The following is a 17,867-nucleotide window of genomic DNA, read 5'->3' as shown; positions in this document are numbered from 1 at the left end:
TTGCATTACATTGTCTACCCTGAGAAATCAAATTTAGCAATAATTCTTTACCAAGCTGCATTTTTCACTATTTTTCTCTTCTCTGTGCCTCTGCATTTCCTTCCAATGAATTCAATCTGCTTACTGCTGACTCTAATATATGTTGTATACATTTTAAAATTTGTCATTTTATGAGATGATATAAGTATGAACCTTCCCTTGGAGTGGAAAGAAAGATTTCCAAAATGTCAGCCAAGTAGTGATTTATTTACTATCTAATGGTTTAGAGATCCATTTCCTTGCTGTGGAGTAGAACAGGCTCCAGGAATTCTAAATAAATAGAGATTCTTGAGAAAATGTAATTACTAGTGTGTACAGAGCCAGAGAGGGTCTATGGACACAATAACTTTGGTAGTCATGAGAGAAAACCAGCATTAATGAAGAGTAATCATGGAAATCTTATCAGTTGGACCATTTAAAACAAAACAATTAAGAGGCTTTTATTTCATTAAGCAACCATAATCACTCTTTATACCATTCTGAGGCTTTAATGAAAAGAGTTCTCTATTTAACCTCAGTTTAAATGAAAAGCTACAAATGCTCTGAAAGCATTAATACTTTTAAAACATCATTCCCTTTCTGAGAAGGTACACTAAAAATTGACTTCAACTGGAAAAATTATTTCTTTTCAATGTTATTGATCATACCATTCTTTATTAGAAGAAAAGATGAAATTTCCAAAGTCAAACGGGATTATATAGAAATGTAACCATTCAGTAAATTATGGTAAGTACATACTAGGAACCTACAGGAAATTACAGTGTTATTCCCTGGGAAATATTATTTAAATAACATTAGACAAAAAGCTAATTTATAATTTTGTGTTTTACAGTATTTATATTATTTTAACGTATGTGTAGAATAGTAAATGAAAGGTTTTCTACCCTAATTTCAACCACTGAAATAGTCAACAAACTCCTGTTGTTGAAATACAGGTGATCTGCCCAATGGAGGCTCTTGTCTTTCTTCCATCCCGTAAATGAGCTTGTTTCCTTCCAAAAATCCTCACCACTCACTGTTTTAAATTTAAAAACCACACTAAAGGAAAGAAGCCACATGACTAATCCAATCTGGATAAAAATATATGAATCTGTGCATACCAAGCACAATCAAGAAAATAAATGAAACAGAAAAGGGGAAAATTCACAGCAAACAAAGTACTCATCTGATGTAGACAGTGGTTAAAGCAGAATGTAGCATTTATTTTACATGGCATACATATCTCCTCAAGTTAAGTCTTCTGTTGTACAAAGACACACAGCTATAACATTTTTGGAAGTAGAAATTACAGAATTTTATTATGGTGGCAAGGTGATAAGGTAGCAAGGATGTCTTGTTTGAGTTTTCTGCACATGGGTATCCAAACTGGCCAGCACCATTTGTTGAAGAGGCTATCTTTCTTCCAGCCTATATTTTTAGAATCTATGGTGAGCACAAACGGCATCATTATTTGAAAGACTAAGTCAAAACCTAACATAATAAGTACCAGGAAATTATGGGGGGCAGGGAGAGGGCTTGGCAGGCAAGGGGGGAGGGGTGGAAGAATGAAGGGAGAAATGAGTAGAACACATTTTATATGCCACTGAACTGAGAAAAGTAAGGGAGTGGGTGTTTGAAGGGGGAGAAAAGATGTTGAAGGGATAACAGAGATCAGGATTTATTGTATACATAAACTGCTTTGTTAAATGGAAACATTCCACACATAACCTAAAAATTAAGAGAAATGAGGGAAGGAGTAGGTTGGGAGGGGTATTTAAGAATGTTAAAAGGGTGATGTTAATCAAGAGGCCCTGTATTCATAAAGTTCTCTGTTGAATCACAACTCCTTTGTACAACTACTTAAAGAAAATAAAACGTATATTTAAAAGATGGCAGCAGTGTAATCTTCTATTTTTCCCTTTCTGTGTGGCATAGATGGTTTTTAAAAATAAAATGACTTTGTTTCAATGGAAATACGCCGTTTTTTCCATCCAAAGGACAATGGATGGTTCAAAGTACATTGGCATTATTGAAATATGCTGCCTGTTTAGCAGAATTTCAAGGTTAACTTGTGCCTTAACATGGTTTGTTGGAATTATCTGTTGAGCATCAAAGGTCACTGCAAAAACCCTTCAATAAATTACTGCAGCAAGCAGCTTTCGAAATGTTTTGATTGGCTTGCAATTCTCAGCAATTTCATCTGTGGTTTTTACAGGATATACGCCAGAGCTGAGATTTGTCATAATCTACTTTGTTTGTTCAAGCTCTAGGAGGTAATCCCGATTGGAATTTTATCAAAATAACCTTATGGCAATAATGATAATCTGTCAGCATCTAGCTTCATTCCCTGCTTTATTCAACTAATGAATACTCTGGAGAAATATGGGTAATTTTCCAGAACAAATTAACCTTAGAGCAGAGCTACTGATAATGCTCATTTTCCTGGACACCTACAAAGCAACATAAATTTAAGTACAGTTTAATCGACCCTTCCAGGCCTGATAGAAATCAAACAGCTAGAACACACATATAATGGTAATTAACCTAAAATGATGCTGGGCTTTAGATAAGTAGTGATAAACATCACATCTAGAATCCTAATTCCAAGCAAACAGAGAGAATCTGGGAAGCAGGCTGTCACCCATCCCATCCTATGCATCATGTGTGCCACAGTAGTTGAGAAGTGGCTTTTGCTGGCAAGGCAATCTGATTTTTAATTATGCTCTTGTTTCCAGCACATAATGACCATGACTTGTTCAACATGAGCACCATGATGTGAGCTGCATTTTGTTTCCCTCCTGCCTTGATTTTGCCACAGAATTGACAAAATGTAACACTCCATCCTACTAATAGGGCAGCAGGAAAACTAATTGGTATTCTCTGTTTTCAAATATTTGTATCCTCAAGCCTCTCTGCCTACAAAAGCCTGACAGTGTCTCTTCATTATCTCATTATGCTATAATTATTGCATACTCAATTGCCAGGCCCTGAGAGTAAGTAATTTCTGCTATGCATCAATAGAAGTTTGTGCCTCTAGAACGAGATTTAACCAACTTTTAAAAAACTCTAATTTAGAGCACAATGCTATTTGTCTCCTGGTAATCCAACACTCGAATACTACTCCCTTTTATTATTTAAATGGAAGAAAAATTCATATTAGCATACTGACTCTTCTGGCTCTTAACGCTTCATTGATACTTCTTGGCTGTTTCCTTATATGATACATAGCAAACACCAAGAAGCATGGACACTATTTCATTACATACACCCTCACGTCTGCAACACCAAAGTTAGCATTCTACTATTCTCACTCAAAAACATCTTTTGAAATTCATGCATTTCTTCACATTTAGCTATTTATTTATTCATTGACTTATTTATTTATTTGTTGATTGACTGTGAAGGACTAACACATTATTGTACATGTCTATAGCTGTACTAAACACTGTGTTTAAGCAACACTAAATGTATAAGAACCATTTTTTCAATTAAACTTTAATATCAATTTAAATTAACCTTAAACATTAAACTTAGCTTGCAATAACTCTTTTATATAGATTTTAAGTTTTTAAACCCTTATTTTTTAATAACAGCTCAACACAAAAACATCATATAGTCATAAAAATCTTCTCTTTCTCTTTTTGGAGGGAAGTTCTTATTTTTATTAAATTTAAATTTTATTATAAAGGTGATGTACAGAGGGGTTACAGTTATATACGTAACATAGTAAGTATATTTATCTTTGAACACTTTCTCCCTGCCCAACTTCCACCCACCGCCAAGTTGTAAAGTTCATTTCCAATGTAGAGTCTTGAGAGTGTCACTGTTGCGCTGGTTAAACCTATGCACTTTGTCTCACCATTTCTGTGATTCCTATTCTCTTCCCCAAATCAGATGAAACGAATACACAAGACATAAGGTACATCAACCAAAAACACTGACAACAGAGAATAAACCAAAGGGGGGAAAAAGAAAAGAAAAGAAGAAATATCTGAAAACTACAATAAAAAAGCCTCTTGCTTCCATTTCATATAGTTACTTCAAAAAGCATCATTTACATTGTCAAATGCACATAGTTATTGAGCCCTTGTGATCCTTGCCTAATAATATTCTCCTTTGTTCTCACTGTGTGATACTCAGGGTGCTGTTTAATTAATAATGTTCAAGAGTAATTATTGGTCCTTTACTATCTATTGGATTAATGTGTAGATTTATAGGCATATTCTAGTTATTACAAATGAGGGAAACCATGCAGCCTGTGTTTCTTTGGGTCTGGCTTACTTTGTATAATATAATTTTCCTCAAGTTTTTCTATTTACTTATGAATGGGACAATGTCATTCTTTCTCATGGAACCATAGAATTCCATTGTGTATGTATACCACATTTTCTTGATCCATTCATCACTGAGGGACACCTGGGTTGATTCCATATCTTAGCTCTGGTAAATAATGCTGCAATGAACATAGTTGTGCTGAAGGCATTATTCCAGCCTGGTATGTGGTCATTTGGGTTGCTGGATCATAGCAAAGCTCTGTGTTTTAGTCTTTTAGAAATTGACTTAACCAAAGAAGTGGAGGACCTCTATGATGAAAACTTTAAAACCATGAAAAAGGAAATTAAAACATATTTGAGGAAGTGGAATAAACCTCTCACACTCCTCGGATGGAAGAATTGACATTGTGAGAATGACAATCCTGCCCAAAGCTATCTACAAATTCAAATCAATACCTATCAAAATCCCAACAATATTCTTCAGTGATATAGTAGAAGCAATCCAAAAATTCATATGGAATAATAGAAGACCCTGAATAGCAAAAGCAATCATTAGCAGGAAGAACAGTGCTGGAGGAATATCAATCCCAAACTTTGAACTCTATTACAAAGCCATAGTAATAAAAACAGCTTGGTACTGCCATAAGAACAGGCCTGAGGACCAATGGAATAGAATCGAAGACCCAGAAATAAATCCACAGACCTATGACTATCTAATCTTTCATCAGGGAGTCAAAAACACAGTGGAAAAATGACAGTCTCCTCAACAAATGGTGTTGGCAGAATTGACTACAAATGTGCAGAAAACTGATATTAGACCCTTATATATCACTCTGAACCAGATCAATTCCAAATGGATCAAAGACCTTGATATAAGAACAGATGCCCTAAAATTTTTACAGGAAGGGAAAGGGGAAAGACAAGGATTCCTTGGCATAGGACAAAACTTCCTGAGTAAAGATCCAGAAACACAATAAATGAAACATAGGCTGGATGAATGGGATTGAATTAAACTGAAGATTTTCTGCATGGCAAAGTGCGTAGTGAGCAAGAGAAATAGAAAGACCATAGATTGGGAGAAGAATTTCACTAGCTATACATCAGACACAGGCTTCATATCTAAAATATACTCAGAGCTCAAAAAAATTAAACTCCCCAAAACAAATCCTCAAAGAAACAACAATCCAATTAATAAATGGGCTAAAGACTTAAAGAGAGACCTCTCAGAAGCAGCAAGAATGGCCAATAGACATATAAAAAATGTTCAGCTCTGGACATAAAAGAAATGCAAATCAATACAATATTGAGATTCCACCTCACCCCGGTTAGAATGGCCATTATGAAGAAAATGAATAACATGCTGGGAGGGATTTGGCCAAAAAGGAACACTAGTCCACTCTTTGTGGGAATGTAAACATGTCCAGTCACACTTGAAAATCTTTTTTTCTTATCTCCTTATTTTATAAAACCTTTGAATTTAACCTTTTTCATCTGGGAGGAGCATTCACATTAGCTGCATTAGGGGTCAGGTCATCAATATTCCTGTCCCATACATTGTCCCATTGCATCTGGTCCATGATGATTCTTATGTTGAATAGGGTTTTCGGGTCATTATGGTGTCATCTTGCTAGATAACCATGAAGCTTCATAATTTCATCTGTTTTCTGAAAAATTACTTTAGCTTATAAATTTATAAGTAAATGTGTTGGGTGGTATGCAAGTGTATCCAAATGCATTAACTGATTTATGGTAGATTCAAGCAAGAACTCAAATTGTATAATACCTTAGAAAGGCAGAGTCAAAAGTACAACAAAATGAACACCAGGAACTCAATACTTGATAGGAGTAAGGTGGGACTAAGAATGAAGAGGACAGCAGGGGGAAAATGCAATCAAGGATACAATGTATATCCTACAAAATTAAGAGGAGAGGGAAGGAGTTGGTAGGAGCAGGATGGGTGCGAATGTTGAAAGCGATGGCGACATTAAGTTCATTGCATTCATAAACTGCTTGTTAAATGGCAACTCCTTTGTATAACTACTTTAAGATACAAAAGCTATGTGGATGGAAATGTACATTTAAGTGATATTTGGTATCCATATGGAGGTTTCCAACATTATGTTTTGCTGAAGTTTTATTATTGAGAGAATATGGCCGAAACATTTACAGCACATCATATGTCTCTGCATTCCAATGTGCATATATCCAACTTCTTAGAAGGAGATGCCATTTAACTAGTTCTAGAAGAGCAATCAAAAACACAAGTGGTGTCATTTCCAAGATAGAACAGATAAAATTACCTAATGATCCTGTGCCTTCCTCCTTTTTTTTTTTTTTTTTTTCGTCAGTCATGGGGCTTGACCTCTGGGCCTGGGCTCTGTCCCTCAGCTCTACTACTTGAGCCACAGTGCCACTTCCGGCTTTGGTGGTTTATTGGCGATAGGAGTCTCTGGACTTTTCCTTCCCGGGCTGGCTTTGAACTGCAATCCTCAGATCTCAGCCTCCTGAATAGCTAGGATTATAGACATAAGCCATGGGTATCTGGCTGTGCATCTTTCTTAACCGCCACCATGACCTGGAACCAATGGCCTACTTTCAAGATGGAACTTTAACACCTGGGTTGGTTTCGTATTTTAGCTATGGTGAATAATTCTGGAAAGAAGTATGGAGGATCCTCCAAAGACTCCACATAGAGCTCCCCTTTGACCCAGCAATCCCAGTTCTGGGCATTTACCCAAATGATCACAAACAATGGTATACTAAAGCTACCAGCACAACTATGTAGCAGGATTAGTCACCATAGCTAAGATAGGAGAAAAATATTTTTTTAATCTCTTAAAAATAAAGGATCAGATTCATTGCTGAATTATTTTTTCTTTTTTTTTATTGTGAAAATACTGTACAGAGCGGTTACAATTACATGGGCAAGGTAATGAGTGCATTTCTTATCAAGCATTGTTGCCACCTCCTTTGTTTCCCCTTCCCATCCCTTCCCATGTCCCCCCATTTCCCCTCTTTCCCCCCTCCCCCCACCGCCTCCCCACTCCCACCCCTGAGCCAAAGCTGTAAAGTTTGTTTTTCAACATAACCTCTTGTACATCTCATTGTTGCCATGGGTCCACCTGTATCCCTATTTAAACGATTTGTTTTATCCGGGTGCCCATGGTTCACGCCTGTAATCCTAGCTAGCTACTCAGGAGGCTGACATCTGAGGATCCCAGTTCAAAGACAGCCCGGGCAGGAAATTCGTCCATGAGACTCTTATCTCCAATAAACCACTAGAAAACCGGAAGTGGTGCTGTGGCTCAAGGGGTAAAGCACTGGCCTTGAACTGAAGAGCCCAGGGACAGCACCCAAACCCAGAGTTCAAGCCCCACCCACGACCGACCAAAATTATAATAATAATTAACAATTTGTTTTTCCCTTTCCCTCCCCTGGTTACACCAACATCAAATACAGTGAAAACAGAGTGTTAAAAGAAAACTAATACCAATGTGTATCAAAATATCAAGTATCAAATAATTGATTGGGGAAGAATGCTTCTAAATTTTCTATGAAGGCAGCTTTTATCCCAATTCCCAAGCAGTATAAGGCTAGCCAAAAGAGAAAAAAGGAGACAAGATCTCTCATAGACAAAACAACAAGAACAACAACAACAACAAACTTGTAAAAGCCTAGAAAACTAAATTGAACAGTACTCAAAACAAACACACACCACGGTAAATTAGACATCATACCTGTAATGCAAGAATGACTCAACATCCAGAAATTAATAAATATGATACAACCCACAAATAGTACTGAGAACAAAAAAGATGACATCAATAAATGTGGCAAAGCCTTGGGCTAAATTCAACATTCCTTTGTGAATAATAGTCCCCCAAATAAGAACTATAACATATCCAGCATTACTGGACTAACAAAAAGGCATAAAGGCCATGAAGACATTGAAGATAATGGCAATGGTGATATAAAAGAGATTGATGAGGATGATGGTATCCATTTCATTGAGAAGAAACTTGAGTAGATATCTCTACTCACCACATTCTGAATGTGGAACTTAACAAACTACATGAGGAAGAGAACACCATGAAAATCAGAATCCAAAGAGTTTTTGCAAGAAATTCTAAATTCATCAGTCTGCAGCATTTTGTTTCTCGCCTCATTATGGTGACCACCATAATGTACAAGGAAATGTTATATTTATATTTGAACTTTGAAAGACAGTTCCAAGTACTAGAGCTGTGAAATCTGATTATTGTGCAGCTGTGGTAATTAGACTAATGGCCTCCATTCTAAGAACTACTGCTTGGCCATCTCATTTATTTTATTACCCAAGCTCAGTTTTCCAGCTGTGATCATATGCTGACAGAGACTGGCATAAGTGAAAATCAGAGAGCTCTAAATACCATACTGTATGAATTGGCTTGAAATTTAACACCTTGGGGACTTCATGGTAAATTAGTCCTTGTTTAGAAATATTTTAATGACCTTGGCACTGAAGAGTACTTTAAGCTGGCCAATTTAGACAAGAACTGATGACACAAAATGAGAGGATAAAAATTAGCTGATTTTAAGCACCAAAAATAAAAGGATAGAACTTTATGAGTTACTTTAAAGTTTTATGAGCTAAAGCTAAAATGTAATATAGGATAATACTGAAAGTCTGTGTTATCAAATTTTGTGAGATCCTTATTGTTTCATTTGATCCAATTTCTTCATCTTTCCAATCATGAAACATATTTCATAATGTCTATCTTCAATGTCTACATGTCCTACAAAGCACTGTAGAGGTCACATTTGTGCCTCTTCACGGTCCACTATTTTTATTTTGCCAATCATGAGAGATGTTTCTATGAAGATACTTACTTTAAAATACATTAAACATATCTGCTTATATAGACAATAGTTCATTCTAGTGACTGAGAGATACTATAATTTACATATGTATATACATTAAGTTAAAATTGGAATAGAAAAATTCACAATCAGAAAATAGGGATTTATTACAACAAAGAATATGAGAATGCTACAGTTTTGTTGGACTACTTCTAAAGATTTTTTAAAATATGTTTTTTTAAATAGTGATTTAATTTTGAAGGGTCATAACCACATATATTTCTATATAGTATATATAATTATTAATGGATTGAGAGTATTGGAGAGTATAATTTAAGATATACTCATTTCCTTTAATACCTGAACAGTAACAATTTATGTCATGAAATAGTCTAAGACTTCTAAAAAGGCAAGGATTTGAAGTTAATGTGTGGTTCTAGATTTAAGTATATCAAATATAGAATTGGGGCAAGATGTTTTCTATTTTCAAAAATATCTGATGGCCATCTATCAGGGACTGTATTTACAGGAAACTAGTTCGACCAAGATTTATAAAAAGAATAGCATATGATGAAAACATACTTACACCTGAATTTCAAGACAGAAAAATCTAAAATTCTCCAACTACTTGAGTATGTTAAACCATTGGTGTGTAATACAGGTTCACTCAATGATTCATGTCTTACAGAGAATTCAGATACACCCTGCCTAGGTTATAGCCACTGATTGGAAACCATTGCCATTACTGTTGTCCAGAAGACTTGTGGGATATTGTCAAAGAATGTCATCTGAAATTGAAATATAATGATGTTACAAGGAGTAGAAAAGATTTCTATACCTCTTGAGGACCAGGAAAGCTAATTCAATTATCATTTTAAAAGACAGCTCGAAGATTGGTGTTGTACATAGATACTGTGAACCTCAGTTGGGCAAAAGAAGGATTTTCATCTGGACAAAGGTAAAGTTTGTGTGTGGGGGCAAGATTATGTTGTTATAGCAGTTGAATGTAACAACTGGCAGTTATGTAATATTCAAGAGTAAAAAGATTACTGGGGGAATTGCCAAGCCTGCCCAACAGAATGAAGAAATAACTAAAGACAAAATGAAGTTAAGAGACATGAGAAAAGTAGTCATGAAGGACTGCTGCTCGCAAGCCAATCTCAGATACAGTATCTATTGGATGGTTGGCGTGTTTTGTAATGTCTATAGTGAAGCAAGACAGACAAATGATTTGTGCCACTTAAACATTAGTTACGGTTATCTGAACAACTAAAGGTCAATGTCATGTTTCATTCTTGGATCAGTGCTTTATCTCTATGGTGCAAGCAAAATGTTCAACACAAAAGTATTCATCAGATTCATATTCCCCAGAACTTCACCTGGGTTACAGACATCTCACACAGACACAGCAGTTTTTGGTGATTGATTACATTCATACTCTTTTCATTCATATACTTCCCACCATTCTCTGGTTTCTTAGGCTGCTTTCTTAGAACTAGTTTTATCACTTGTTCTTTTTTATTGAATAATTAAAAGCCATTTATTTCTTTCCACAATAAAGTTATCTTGTTCTTTTTAATTACAAAATAAATACTATTCCAAAGAAAATGCAATGGGAGGGAAAGGGTAGAGTTCATGAGTGTTAACCAGTGTGCTTACTCAAATGTTAATTATATGCCTTATGCACATTGAATATTAGGTCAATTGATAATAAATTCATGGTTGAATTTTTAACTTTCAACAGAGTGTGCATGGCTTGTACCTTGATGGACAGCTTATTGAGTGCTGGCAGTTGTAATAGGTACCTAGACAAATGCCATATAGTGCATTATTAAATTTAATGCAGCCAAATCCATTAGATCCCTACCATGTCAAAGTGCTAGGCATAGGTCACCAAAAAAATTAAAATAGGATAAATCAGACTTGCCAATCACTCAGGCTCTTGATGAACTTTTCTGTTCTGATGGAATCTAAATAGATGAGAATAAAATCTCATCCAGTCATAGAAGCCAACTTTCATTGTGTTTTATGACCTTGATATGACCAAATTACACAGAAATGTTCATGAAAAGGTACTCAAGTAAAGGAAGGTAATTCTTTTATTGATCCCTCCTCTGTAAAGGTTTTAATCTGTACTGTTCCAGTGAAGGTGATTAGAGAATTCTCTATTGGAAAACAAAATGGTCACAGTGTAGTTGACTTAACAGTATCATTTAGCATAATGCTATTTTTTTTGCTTAAAATACGTATCCTCATATAGCATTGAAACATCCCTCTCTCTTGGTAACTAGTTCTCTGAATCTTCTATTGATTCTCCAGTTTTACAGACACTGTGGCCAAAGTCTTTTGTTTCATCTCCCCCAAAGGCAACTACACTCTTTTGAATTTGTTCTCTCCAATCTTTTCAAGTTTTCCCCCCTACTTATCACAATAATGATAATAAGAATAAATAAATAGGATAGGAAGAAACTTATGGAGATGATGTAGATAGTCATAGCATATATTCTTGGTTACAAATTCATCAAGTAAATATGCAAATATGGAAAGCTTTTTGTGTGTCAAGCATATCTTAGCAAAATACCCTTCAAGAATCAAGCCCCTCTATATCCTTATCATAGTCCAGGGACCTACCAGCTTGAAATTTTTGTAACAGGCTTCTTAAATGATAACCTGATATTTCCCTTGCCCTCATTCCCAATAAATAATTCTGGACAAAATCTGAAAGATTTCAAAATATATCAGACTTCATTTGTTTTTCTTTACTTTCTTTTCCTTTTTTTTTTCTGTCAGTTGTGGGGCTTGAACTCTGGGCCTGGGTGCTGTCCTTCAGCTCTTCAGCTCAAGGCTAGCACTCTACAACTTAAGCCACAGTGCCTCTTCTGGTTTTCTGGTGATTTATTGGAGATAAGAGTCTCATAGACTTTCCTGCCCGGGCGGGCTTTGAACCACAGTCCTCAGATCTCAGTCTCCTGAGTAGCTTGGATTACAGGAGTGAGCTACTGGTGCCTGGCTTCATTTGTTTTTCAAAAGCCATAAAGAATGCTTCATTAATTCATAAATGCACCTGCATAAATTGGTCTCTAGCTGCTCATCTAACACTACCTGCAATCTCTTTTGGCTTTGTTCACTCTTATGGCTTATATTTATATTTGAAATATCCTAAAATGTCTCCAAATCTCACATGTTTCAAAGTATTAGCACTTATGGTTTCTACCAAGAATGCTATTTCTTGTGATAATGATATGTGACTCATGTAATGCTTCCTCAAATTATCGGTTCATATGTCATATCACTGATTCTTTCTTGGAATCCCAGCATAAAAATAACAACCTACAGCTTGAGCAGTGTCACTTGTTTTTTATTATACCCAAATTTTCCTCCATGTATATTTTCAGTGGCTGGAATTCAGTGTTCTTTTGCTGAATTCAAGTGTTATGTTTATATTAAATATTTACTGAGGCAGTGAATCAATTCTGCTTGAAAAAAATGGTTGTATTGATTTTGACTACTCAGGAGTGTATATTTCTCTCCTAATTTTCTACCTAGAGAAATAGTCTTAATTCTATTCTATTGAATACTTTGTTGGTCAGATAGATAATCCTATCTACTCAGGAGACTGAGATCTGAGGATCACATTTCAGAGTTAGGGGGAGCCAGGAAGCCTGGGAGACTCTTATCTCCAATTAACCAAAAGTGATACTATGGCTCAAGTGGTAAAGCACTAGCTTTGAAAGGCAAAAAAGCTCAAAGACAGTGCCCAGGCCCTGAGTTCAAGCCCTGGGACTAGCCAAAACAAAATCCATGTTATCTTATATTTTCTTCATTAGTGAAGGCTGGAGAATTATGTTTTATTGTGGAAAGTCAGGAACTATTTTTGGACAATGGAAAATAAACAGAGCCATGAACATGTAGACTAAATGAGACCCCTCTCATTCACCCCTTGCTTCTTGTCCATCACCCTTACCATTTCCATTGTTGTAGCTTACATGAACTCCGAATTTATTATGCTACACACTGGTCTCCATGCTCTTAATGTGATTAACTTGTTTAATCCTCATGACATCTTTCTGTGGTGGATATTTCACCTACCTGTTTTTAATTACTTTCCCTAGTTCATGATGAAGTAACTGACATAATTTGACTTAAGCTCTGAGGAATATAAACACACAATCTAAAAGTACTTAAGGTTTAATGGGAATTCAAATAATAAAGCACTAATATACAACTATCTAAAGAGAGCCTATAATGGTGGATTGGAATGGACAATTCATTCACTGCCCATTTTTAGCAGCTTGGAAACAAGAGAAAATAATAGGAGATGCTAATTTCACCTGAACAATAACAATTGCCAGCTCTTTATATCAAGAGTTTTGGTTTTATACTAACTAAAGAGCCTGGAATGCTAATCAGTCACACACTTCTGAATTTTGGCTCACCTAATAACTGTTTAGCCAGACTCATTGTTTAGCCAGACTCATCTAGTTGTTTTATAGACTTCTATTCACTAAATTGCCTTACTTAACCACCCTCCCTTTTTTTATCATAGATTGGTTATTGGCCTTAGGCACCTGGTATCACCATCTAAAGTGTATCTAGACTTGGGTTTTGCATTTTCACATGCTGACATGTTGTGTCAGACAGAAAGGTTTGATAAGTCATAAAAGTTTGAAAAACCATACCTGGATGGTTAATGGCCAACTATAATTGCAAGCAAACAGCAGACAGCATCTAAGATATAATTAAAAAGTGTTTACCATGACAGACAAGTGAATTGCTACTCAAATATCATCTTCCAGGGCACACACTCCCAGTGAGCTAATTATCTCCTACTAGAATCCTCTTCTTAAAGGTTCTACTGACTTTCAAGATAGCACCAATCTTGAAACCATGCTTTTCACACTTGGGCCTTTGGGAAACATTTCAGATCTCAAATATAGTGATGACATGGGTTGGAGATGTGTACTTTTGTAGCTCTTTGTTTTATTCTGCAGTTATTTAATTATGTGATCACTAACCATTTGCTGTGTTCTTTCATTTGCAAGTATGCACTGAGCTTTTATTATGTGAGAACTAAGTTTTAGAGGAGTACAGGATTAATCTTAGGCAAGAGAGAAACATATTTGCTCTCATAAAATGCAAAATGCAGGAAATAAAATAGAAATTAATTTTGTCATCTAGATAAAATATATGTGTATATGGAAAAATGTCTAACACTGTGAGCTTCATAAAAACTCTCGTATATAGGATATTTTGCATTGTCATGGAGATATGAGGATGAATTCTTGATTTTATAGTTCTAAATGTTTGCTCAGTTATTCCCAAGTAGTTTAAAATTTTTCATTTAGTTATCTTAGAGTTCAATTTTACATACCTATAATTTATTTGTGGTATCTCTTAATTGTATTTCCATTGGAGAGAACAAAATAAATAACTAAATAAATAAGAAAATAGGACATATACATGAATACATATATATAAACATGTATTTATTAATATATTCTAATATGCAGCATTTATAATAAACAATCTTTGAAAAAGCCATTATGAATGGCAATTATTTGCTGTATTTAAAATTGGGAGTGATTATGCAGTAAAACTTCTAACTTTACTATATTCATGCACACAGCAATATTTTCAGTTTTGTCTCTCCATCCAAATTCTCATCATTTCATCCCCTGAAGGATATCTCTCAGGGAAGGTTCACAATGAAGAATGTTGCTACATAAACTAAATTTCTACTTTCAAAGAGTAGAGGTTTCGGGAACATTCTAAGATATTCATTATCCACATGCTAGAAACTTAAGCAAGTCTTTTACATTTATCAAGAGTGGCCTTGGCATTCATTAGCATTAACTGCTTTAAAATAATGCAAATTCTAATCAATTATGACATTAGTTCCATCCCTCACACATCATTTCTATATCAATAAGGAGTCCTACGGCAAAGTATAGCAAATGCAGGATAAGTTTCCCCTCTTAGTCCCAGAAACTATCTCAGTTTACATATATTGGCTTGACTGACATGCATTAAAAGTCCTACAAAAGTCCTGCAGGCAGGGAAGTCAGCTACCATTCTGTCTGCAGAAATAATTTTAATTGTCTCTACTCCAAAACATACCTCAAGTTGCAGGAAGCATATATTTCTTCTCGTTGGATAGCGGAGATCCACGTGACAACAGATACAGAAAATGCTTTACCACACTGTTCCTCTGTGCAAGGAGAGACTGGGGCTGTGCACCACTCTTATTCTCAGAGCTGTACTTCCTCTTGTAATAAATATAAAGTTATTGTCCCCCCTTTTCGCTCCATCCTATATGGGAAAGTCATCTTTAAATCACAGGTGAGAATTTGCTCCTGGTATGTGACACACATATTTTCAATTTAAATTTACAAACGTCAAAAATAATGATGAAATACATTATCATTTTTAACATGAACATAAAATAAGGAATTTTAGCAAATAATTTTGGTATGATACATTGGTATATAAAGTATCTGAAAATAACTGATAAAATCCTAAACCATAAACCATTCCTAACAAACCCTTCACATCCAAATAATTAATATATCAACTGAACAAGTTTTATTAAGAGATTCTAGAGAACAGAACTTATACATAATTCTCAGTGGTTTAATTTTGTTATTACAATCTCACTACATTGATATCAAAGAAATGATTTTATTATTTTCCTTACTGTTTAACACCTTAATCTTACCCTTAGTAAAGATTTTCAGGTTTATCATGCTTTGAAAGGGTACCATAATTTGATGTCAACCTTCATTACCATCTTTATTTACTGTGCTTTACTTCAACTATGAACTTTATAGCATATACCCGAGCCCATGCAATTGACTTTATGGTCACTGTATTCCATGAAAACATGTCCTGTTTAATAATAATATAAATTGTTAATATTAAATCAAGGGGAGAGGAATGCAGAGACAAAGGGGGAGAATTCAGTCATAAAAACCAGGGCGTATCCTACAAAATAGAGAAAATGGAGGGAAGCATTAAGTTTGGGAGTTATAGGGGAGAAGAATGAATGGAGTAACACTGATGAAGATGTATTCCATTTATAAACTGGCCATTGAATGCTAACTCCTTTGTACAACCACCTAAAGAAAATAATAATAAAATAATGGCATCAATTATGTTGACAGGCTATTGTTGTCTTCCTTCACCACGATGATAAAATAACAGATATTTCATTACAGTGGCATATCACTCCTTCCACAAACCTGTGACATGAAATAGCAACTAATGTACCAATACAATGCTTTGCTATGCCTTTCCAAATGAGTTTCATGATAGGTTTTTAAAGAATAAAAATCACATTTTTGTTACTATAACAAAATATCCAAGGCTTGGTAGCTTTGCTAGAAAAGAGTTTTACTTAGCTCAGAGTTTTAGAGGTTGAACATTTAAACAGCCTAACATTCACTCTGCTAAGGGCTCTCTTGACTACATTCACTCTTAGTAAATAGTGCCGCAATGGCAAGTGAGCATCCAGGGGAGGTCAAGACAGAGCCAGGGCAAGACAGACCCAGCAGGAATGGAAAGGAAAAAAAATCTTAAGATCTCCCACTAAGCCCCGCCTCTTAAAGGACCCCCCCATCTTCTGTCCATACTGACCCACTACAGCCACAACTCCAAACACATGAATCCTTGCTGGGCACAGTCAAGCCAGAAAAAATTCTTTAATTAGATACAATTCAAGACATTTCAAGAAGAAAATCATTTTTCAGTTGAACCTCTGGGTCTTCATTGAATCCTGCTTTGAAATGTGACTATCTTTCATTTTCATCTACATAGCGTTTCTGTGCCAGTTTAAAAATAACAGTCTCGTTATTCTAAAGACAGTGTGCTTCTCATTAATAACTTCATTAGACACTGTAAAATAGGTAAGAGTCGTAAGTGGGATGCTCATTATTGTATAGTCATCCTAATTATTTAGATTTTTTTTTTTTTGGTGCAGCTCTATCAATACACTTCTTGTAAACTTCCACTTACTTTCTCCATCATTCTATTTCTGTGTGCTCATGTGAAAGTTCTTATTAAAACTAATTTGTTTTGTGCACTGACAATCATGTTGAAAAGTCAGCAGGAAATATAAATCATCCAATTATTCCTATTGAGGAAACAGCATGAAAGTGCGGATAGATTTAGCATGATGATTTGTGCAGCTTTTCCTCAGTGCCATCTGAGGGGCTTGGATGACTTGATGCAGATTTGAATCTGCTGTTCTTCCCTTTGTTCAGTTGGAGATTATTGATTCCTACACACTCCAGAATGTTCAAGATGAAGGGTAGCATATACAGGAGAAAAATGAAGATAAATTATGGTCTGGGCCTTCTAGTGGAAAAGCATCTGTTGTTGTAACACATGAGGTTTATCAATTTAGAATAATTATCAATGCCTTTTAAAAATCAATGTCAACAAAGCCATTTTGCGTGTCAGAATTTCCCCTGATCGGATTTATTAGTGAAGTTAGAGTACACAATGTAATGATCATCTCTTTAATTGAAACAGCCGGGAACCAAAAAGCCATACCTCTCCACCCTCTGACACAGACATCAGGGGAAAAACTGCTCATTAAAAAATCTGGGGAAGTGGATGGAAATTGATGTCATTCTCTGAGAAGTTAAAACTCAATGTGGTACACAACTTAGACTTTTAATAAAGCACAGTTGAAGACAGCACAGCTGTTGCTTTGAAATGCAACATTATTTTCTGCGT

General features: G+C 35.4%; 1 pseudogene; it reads left to right on the top strand.

The window, feature by feature from the left end:
- LOC122106811 overlaps positions 1-17,440 on the top strand; it is a 188,756-nt pseudogene extending 171,316 nt beyond the window's left edge.
- The last annotated feature ends 427 nt before the right edge of the window (positions 17,441-17,867 follow it).

The sequence above is a fragment of the Dipodomys spectabilis genome, unplaced genomic scaffold, assembly GCF_019054845.1.
Source record: "Dipodomys spectabilis isolate Male_0828 unplaced genomic scaffold, ASM1905484v1 ptg000043l, whole genome shotgun sequence".
In the NCBI taxonomy this organism is placed as follows: domain Eukaryota; kingdom Metazoa; phylum Chordata; class Mammalia; order Rodentia; family Heteromyidae; genus Dipodomys; species Dipodomys spectabilis.
This window is presented reverse-complemented; position numbering and strand designations above follow the sequence as displayed.